Source organism: Hordeum vulgare, chromosome 2H, assembly GCF_904849725.1.
Source record: "Hordeum vulgare subsp. vulgare chromosome 2H, MorexV3_pseudomolecules_assembly, whole genome shotgun sequence".
Lineage (NCBI taxonomy): Eukaryota > Viridiplantae > Streptophyta > Magnoliopsida > Poales > Poaceae > Hordeum > Hordeum vulgare.
The window spans coordinates 239965006-239973304 of NC_058519.1; positions in this window are offsets into that span (position 1 = coordinate 239965006).

Consider the following 8299-nt stretch of genomic DNA (forward strand, 5'->3'; position numbering starts at 1 on the left):
TTGTTCACTTAAAACTAAAGGAGAAAGCCTATGTGTCTGTGCTTGCTGGTACCGACCCCAACGCCGTCCTGTGTGGCACACGTCACCCATGTGAGGAGGAAGGACCTAGCAGCCCCGACGGGCAATCCTTGGTCGGTCCGCTACATGTGGTCCCCAAGGGGCGGTGTCCGAAGGCGGCTTCACAATGCATAAATCAGGGGGAATGGCTTAGAGGGGAACTCCACCGGTCCCTGGTGACCTTCGATGATCTATACCTCACGAGGGGGGGGGCTTGTGAGCGTCGGATTCGTCGGCCTTGGCGAGAAGCACTCCCGGGCCCACAAAGCACACCTAGGTACCCACAGTCCTAGAGCCACGACAGTAGCCCCTGAGCCCACGGTGTGCGTGACCCGGCCAATCGGAGGGCGAAACAGTTGCGAGCTCTCATCGCGTTTGGGCGAGGCCAAATGCGTGGCGCGAGACGAGGTGCGGGGCGCCCCACCTTCCCACATCGCTTTGGCATCTCCCCCAGCTGACATAAAGTGGGCACGCGGGGTGGAGCCGTTATTACTCACCTTCACGCCACACTCGCCTTTCTGCATCTTCTTCCTTGGCACAAGACTGCGCCAGATCAAATCTTTGTGCAAGTCACCTCCTTACCCTTATCGCGGCTTCGTGCCATGGATGACGCCCATTAACAAGAAGGGAAAGGCCATGGCCGAGCCTGCTCTCATGCCATCCCGCATCTCTGAGGAGGAGGATTTGGGCTTGGTGCTCCCGCTCGTGGTTGGCGACACGAATGAGGGGCCAGTGACCAACATCTGGCCAAGTTCGGCGGTGCTGGTCTGCCTCGTAAAGACCGCCCACCCCTTCTTCCTCCATAGCATCTGCGTCGGACTAGTCCCGTTGTTCTTCGATTTCTTCTATGCCATCCTTTCCCATTATCAGATACAGGCCCCGCACCTTTATCCCAACTCCGTCCTCCTCCTGGCTATCTTCGCCTTTAACTGCGTGGCTTTCGTGGCAGTGAGGCCCTCGGTGGCGCTCTTTCATCACTTCTTCACCCTGCGGTTCACCGCCCGGAGCCACCACTCCGCGTGTGTCTCCTTCGTTGATGTCGTGGGTGTGGGGACTCACCTGAAGGCTAGGAAGAAGGTGGAAGGCTATCGGAACCACTGGGTCTTTATGCACGTGCACCGAGAGATTCCGCACCTCGCGGTCCGCCCAAGCAAACCTCCGGGTGGAGCCACAAGAAGCTCACCGACCCGAGGGCGGGTTCTATCTTGGAGCAAATTATAGCTCTTACAAATGCCCACCTGACGGGGGCGATGATCATCAAGGAGTTCCTCAGGCATCATATCACGCCGCTTCGGGCTCACTCGCACCCCCTATGGGAGTCCACCGACGGGAGGGACCCGATGCGCCTACATGTCAACGGCCTGATGCGTGACGAGATGGATGGAGCCATGGGGGCTATGCTTGGCTCTGATACCGAGGGCTTCCGCGTGCCACGCTGCTACTATATGCGTGCGATGACGTGAAGGAAGTGGTTGCGGAGATGCATGTCTTGTATGAGTTGGGCTCGTCGGGTCGCACAGGGGTTCCTCCATCGTGGTGTCATCCTCGCGCGAGGACGAGAGTGGCCAGGACTCGGAGGCGATGGAAGGGGAGGAGAAAGCCGGTCGGATACCACCGCCCCATCTCCATCCGTCCTTGCGCAACCTTGGGGACGACGTTGCCACACATAAGCGGTGCCAGGCGATTCCCCCTGGGCCCGCGTGTTAGAGCATATTTCTCCAAATGTGGTTTTGGTTATTGATGAAAATCCTTATGGACTAATGGTTGTGTTAAGTTATATTTGTAGGATTTGTCCACAGGCACTTCTTAAAGTCCATATGTTGGTTTCAAGGAGTTTATATGATGACCAAGGTGGCATTCAAGGTTTTATCCAAAGATTGGTCATAAAGACACAATGTTGATCAAGACTAAGTCAAAGAGTGAATCAATTTGATCAACACACAGAAGCGTGCAAGATGTACCGAGAGGGATCAAGTGATCCCATGGTATGGTACGCATTGTCCATTACGCTTTGTGTACTAACCCATGGTCTTTGTGAGAGTTCTACGTGGGGTTAGGTGTGTTTCCATGGGCTTGCGTCAAGAGGAAGATCTCATACAACCCATGGAGGATGACGTTGAGTGGTGATCGTCATCAAGTTTGCAGCGTGCAAGTTCAATTGGAGCATCACGAAGATATCATGCTTGAAGCTTGTCGTCCATTGTGGTGGCAATGGACTTGTGAAGATGTGTTGAAGAATGGATCACCCATAGTGGAGTACGGGGGAGCATTTTACAAGTCTTCATCGAGCCAGCGCAATCAAGAAAGGTGGTCCATCTTGAGGAGGACAACACAATCATCATCTAGCTCAAGTGGACGATGCACAAGGTATAGGTTTGTCCTTGATAGGTTTTCTATTTTAGGATAGATTGTTGTACTGTCAAGGGGAGCTCTCAAGCAAGCAACTTGATCGTATCGTTTGTTGAGAAGCTTGCATCATCTTTGTTGGTTCTTGTTTAGTGGTTAGCTTTGTGAGTTGTAGAGCTTATGGTCATCTTTATCACAATCTCGAGTTCATCGAAGACGGAGTTCATGTGCATCTTCTATGATGTTTTCGATGTTGGAGTTTTTGCTAGTTCTTCATTCACAAATATTTCACATATTTATATCATTGGCATTTTTCATAACTTCCTCTTTTTCGATATTGGATATCTCTTGTCGTCGTGAATCCAACAAGCTTGAGTTTGCTCAATTCGGAGCTCATTTGCAGAAGTTATGGGAGTTCTCATATTTCCTGTTTTCTTCCTACGGTTGTAACACTGCCTAGGGCGGTTGTACCAATTTGAGTTCTCCACGGTGATACGTGGAAGTGGAGTTTGAGAAGCTTATTACCCCTGGGTACTTGGTACCCTAGAATTTGTTCTTCGTGGATCCTTTGGCATCCTAGAAGCTTGGTGGTGCCTCGGTGCTAAATCATTGTGGTGTAAAGCTCCGGGCAAGCTTCGGGGTCTCCAATTAAGTTGTGGAGATTTCCCCGAGCATTTGAGGACACCTCGAAGCCATATGCCATTGTGGTGAAGCTTCATGGTGTTGTTGGGAGCCTCCAATTAAGTTGTGGAGATTGCATCAACCTTTTTTTATGGGTTCGGTGACCACCCTCAAGGGTCCCTTAGTGGAATTACGACATCTTGCATGGTGCGAGGGTGTGAGGAGATTACGATGCCCTTAGTCCCTCAAAGAGGAGGGAGGCTAGGGCGAACTCGTCGAGGACCGTGTCGAATGCCCCTCCGGTGGTGGTGGGGCGACACATGAAGGCGGCGAGGGCACGCCACCCGGCATGGAGAAGAAGAGGAAGTGGGCCGCCGGGGATGAGTAAGTACCTTAGTCCATCCTCGTGATGTTCACCCGTGATTGGTTTATGATAACCCACAAGTATAGGGGATCGCAACAGTTTTCGAGGGTAGAGTATTCAACCCAAATTTATTGATTCGACTCAAGGGGAAGCGAAAGAATATTCTCAAGTATTAGCAGTTGAGTTGTCAATTCAACCACACCTGAAAGATTTAGTATCTGCAGCAAAGTATCAGTAGCAAAGTAGGGTGATAGCAGCAGTAGCAATAGAGTAACAGTAGCAGCAGAGTAACAGCAGTAGCAACAGAGTAACAGTAGCAGCAACAACAACAGTAGCGACAAAGTAACTTAGCAAGGACCAGTAGGAAAAGCTCGTAGGCATTGGATCGGTTATGGATGATTATGCCGGATGTGATTCATCATGTAACAACTATAACACGGAGGGATATGTAACTAGCTCGAGTTCGTCAATCTAATGTAGGCATGTATTCCGTATGTAGTCATACATGCTTAGGGAAGCGAACTTGCATGACATCTATTGTCCATCCCTCCCGTGGCAACGGGCTCCTCATGGAAACTACGGGATATTAAGGTTCTCCTTTTAATAAAGAACCGGACCAACGCATTAACACTTGGTGAATACATGAACTCCTCATTCTATGGTCATCTCCGGGAGTGGTTCCAGCTATTGTCACTCTTGGGTTACCGGGTCATAACACATAGTAGGTGACTACAACTTGCAAGATAGGATCTAAAACACACATATATTGGCGACAACATAATAGGTTCAGATCTGAAATCATGGCACTCGGGCCCTAGTGACAAGCATTAAGCATGGCAAAGTAGTAGCAACATCAATCTCAGAACATAGTGGATACTAGGGATCAATCCCCGTCAAAACTAACTAAATTACATGCTAGATCTCATCCAACTCATCACCGTCCAGCAATCCTACGATGAGATAACTCACGAACGGTGAAGAGCATCATGGAATTGGTGATGAAGGAAGGTTGGTGATGACGATGGCGACGATTTCCCGTCTCCGGAGCCCAGAACGGACTCCAGATCTGCCCTCCAGATAAAGAACAGGAGGTGCAGGCGCCTCCGTATTGTAAAACGCGATGAATCCTTCTCCCTGATTTTTTTCCGCATGAAACGGACTATATAGAGCTCGATTGAGAGGCGGTGGAGCTTTGTGGGCCCCACAAGCCTGTCTGGCACGGCGACGGGGGCGCCTGGTGGGCTTGTGGGCTCACGGCTCCACTTCCTCCGCTGATTCTCGCGCCGGTATTTTTCATAGATTCTAGAAAAATTCTCCGTAAACTTTCAGGTCATTCCGAGAACTTTTATTTCTGCGCAAAAAAAACACCATGGCAATTATGCTGAAAACAGCGTTAGTCCGGGTTATTTCCATTCAAATCATGCAAATTAGAGTCCAAAACAAGGGCAAAAGAGTTCGGAAAAGTAGATACGATGGAGACGTATCAACTCCCCCAAGCTTAAAGCCTTGCTTGTCCTCAAGCAATTCAGTTGACAAACTGAAAGAGACAAAAGAAAAACTTTGACGAACTCTGTTTGACCTTGTTGTTGCAACTATATCTAACTCATAAGCAGAATTTCAGCAAGATCACAAGCAAACCACATAAGGAAATGACATCATGGTCTCCCGAAAAACTCATATCAATGGCATAATCAACTAGCGAGCAAATAATAATAAGTCTCAAACGCCAACACTTCAATCAAAACAATCATGAAGTAGTACGAACATATGGTATCTCGCTAGCTCTTTCTGAGACCGCAAAACATAAATGCAGAGCACCTTCAAAGACCAAGGACTGACTAAACATTGTAATTCATGGCAAAGAAGATCCAGTCACAGCCATACTCAACACAGTGAAAAGCAAAGCATAAAAATGACAGAGGTGCTCTCTAATTGGTGCTTTTTTAGGAGGAGGATGACTCAACAGGAACATAAATATGCAGGCCCTTCGCAGAGGGAAGCATTGATTTGCAGAGGTAACACAACTCAAGCTTTTGAAAACAGAGATAATAATTTTGGGTGGCATGCTTTCATTGTCAACGCAATGACTAAGAGTTCTCACCATCTTCCACGCTACACATGCTATAGGCGGTTCCCAAACAGAAAAGTAAAGTTTTGACTCCCCCAGCACCAATCAATCACACTCCACGACTAGCCGAATACTTGGGTGCCGTCCATACCAACATCAATCCTGGGGGAGTTTTGTTTGCAATTCTCTTTTCGATTTGAGCATGGAACTGGGAATTCCAATTACCGGCCCCTTTCTCGTGAGTGATAGTGAATAAACACATATTGTGGATAACACGCCTAGCATGGAAGATACTGATAGCCCCCTCTCACCACATGAGCGGTTCGGGCATGCAAAACAAATTATTTCTCGAAGGTTTAGAGAGTGGCACATGCAAATTTCTTGGAACGGCAGGTAGATACCGCATATAGGTAGGTATGGTGGACTCATATGGGACAACTTTGGGTTTATGGAAGTGCATGCACAAGCAGTTTTCCCGCTTTACAAGTGAAGGCTAGCAAAAGACTAGGAAGCGACCAACTAGAGAGTGACAACAGTCATCAAAATGCATTGAGATTAACCAACATTGAGTGCAAGCATGAGTAGGACATAAATCAGAATGAACATGAATATCATAGAGGCTATGTTGATTTTGTTTCAACTACATGTGTGAACATGCGCCAAGTCAAGCCACTTGAATCATTCAAAGGAGGATACCATCCTATCATACTACATCATACTCATGTCAACATTCATGTGGGCATCCAAGAGAAACCATTATAAGCTCCTAGCTAAGTAAGCATGGCATAAGCAACTATGATCTCTAAGTTATCATTGCAAACATGTTTCTCTCACAACAAATCTGAATCAGGCACGATGAGCTAGTCATATTTACAAAAATAAAATAGATCGAGTTCATACCAGCTTTTCCAGGCTCAGTCACTTCATCACATATCGTCATTATTGCCTTTCACTTGCACGGCCGAATGATGTGAACAATAATAAGAGTGCTCGTGCATTTGACTACACTGGAATCTGCAGGCAAACACAAAGGAGAAGACAAGGTAATATGGCTCTTTAACAGATAAATAGATATGCATGCGAGAGCCACTAAACATTGTAACCATGGTCTTCTACCTTGACCCAAATAAAAAGAAAACTATTTACACGGGAATGCTCCCAACAAGCGAAAGAAGAAAAATAAAATATTTTTGGGTTTTCTTCAAACTAGACAGACACACGAAACGAAAACGAGAAAAAGAAATAAACTAGCATGGATGATACAGTGGCAAAGTGTGAACACCGACAAACAAATTGAAAGCATAATGAAGAATGTAAAGTCGGTGAGAAACACGTACTCCCCCAAGCTTAGGCTTTTGGCCTAAGTTGGTCTACTCCCAAGGAGGGAAATAACCAGCTCCGGGGTACTCCAGAGTGGACTGAGGATGCCACTGCTGTGTGAGCTCCTCTGGCTCCCACTGATAAACTGGCGTCTGGTACTCGACTGGTGGCTCAGGCACGGGCACCTGTGGTTGGGCTAGGCCCCAATATGCGTAGATGTCCGAGGGCATAATAATGTAGGTGCCTGCATGAAGATTGAACAAAGAAGGAGCAGGCAAAGTAATAGTCTCACGAGTACCCTAACTAAACACGAGGTTATAAATCATCCTTTTACTTATATCTCTATCAAGAAAGTCATGGCGAACCATGTTATCGTAATCTAGATATCTCTCAGGAAGAAGAATCTCTTCTTCCTCGTCGAGTCTAATAGGCATCTCAAAGTGTCTAGCAAGACGAGTAGCATAGATAACTCCATAGACAATGCCTTTAGAATGGTTCGTGTTCAACCGTTGAGCTACTATAGCTCCCAAGCTATAAGTTTTATCATTATAAAGGGCTTCGCGCAAGACCGCAAGATCTAGGGAACTAAGTGACCCAGCCTTCCCACGGCCAATCAAACATTTTCCCACAAATAATGAGAAGTACCGAAGCACGGGAAAATGAATGCTAGCAGCTCTAGCGCAAGACACTCCTCTCTCCTCTCCTACAACAATTGTATCGATGAAAGCCTCCAAGTCTCGTGGACGAGGTTCATGAATATCCCCAACGTAAGGTAATTTGCAAACATTGCAAAAATCCTGGAGTGACATGCGCTGGGGGATATCATAAAGTTTGAACTCAACCATAGGAGGATTCTTCCTCGGATAGAATCTAAAGCTTTGTACGAAGATATTAGTGAGGAGGAGGTATTTCGGACACTTATCTTCAACAAAGGTGGTAAGGCCTGCATTCTCCACGAAGTAGTAAAAGTCCTCATAAAGTATGGCGGCGCGTAAGAACACATCGCTTGGCCACTCGCACGCTTGAACTTCTGCGACTCGAGGGACCGGATACTTGGGTTTCTTCTCACTTCCATCATGCTTGGGGTCACGGCTTGAAGAGCCTCTTAAGAACCTCCTCATCTTTTCCCTTTCCTATCTCTGAAAATTTCTGAAATTTTTTGTGACTCTAAGGAAAAGTGAACAAGGCTCAAGAAAACTTGTAGCAACTACTCCCACAAGTGCCTAGAGGCCATATTACGCATCAAAACTACTTGGGACCAGCTAAAATTAGCATGAAAGCTCAAGAACATGGTCATCAAGGCAGCAAAAATACGCGAAGTATAAGGCACTAGAGCAAAGACTAATTGGACCAATGGAGGAGTCACTTACCAAGGAGTAATTTCCCCAAAACAGTTCGGAGAATGGTGCTTTGAGCAAAGAGATTGAAAATCCCGGCAAGAGGAGCAAGAACACGGGCTTGAGCTGCGAAACGATTTTTTTCTGGAGGTAGGAGAACCAGATGAGAGCTAGAATGAGTGGAGG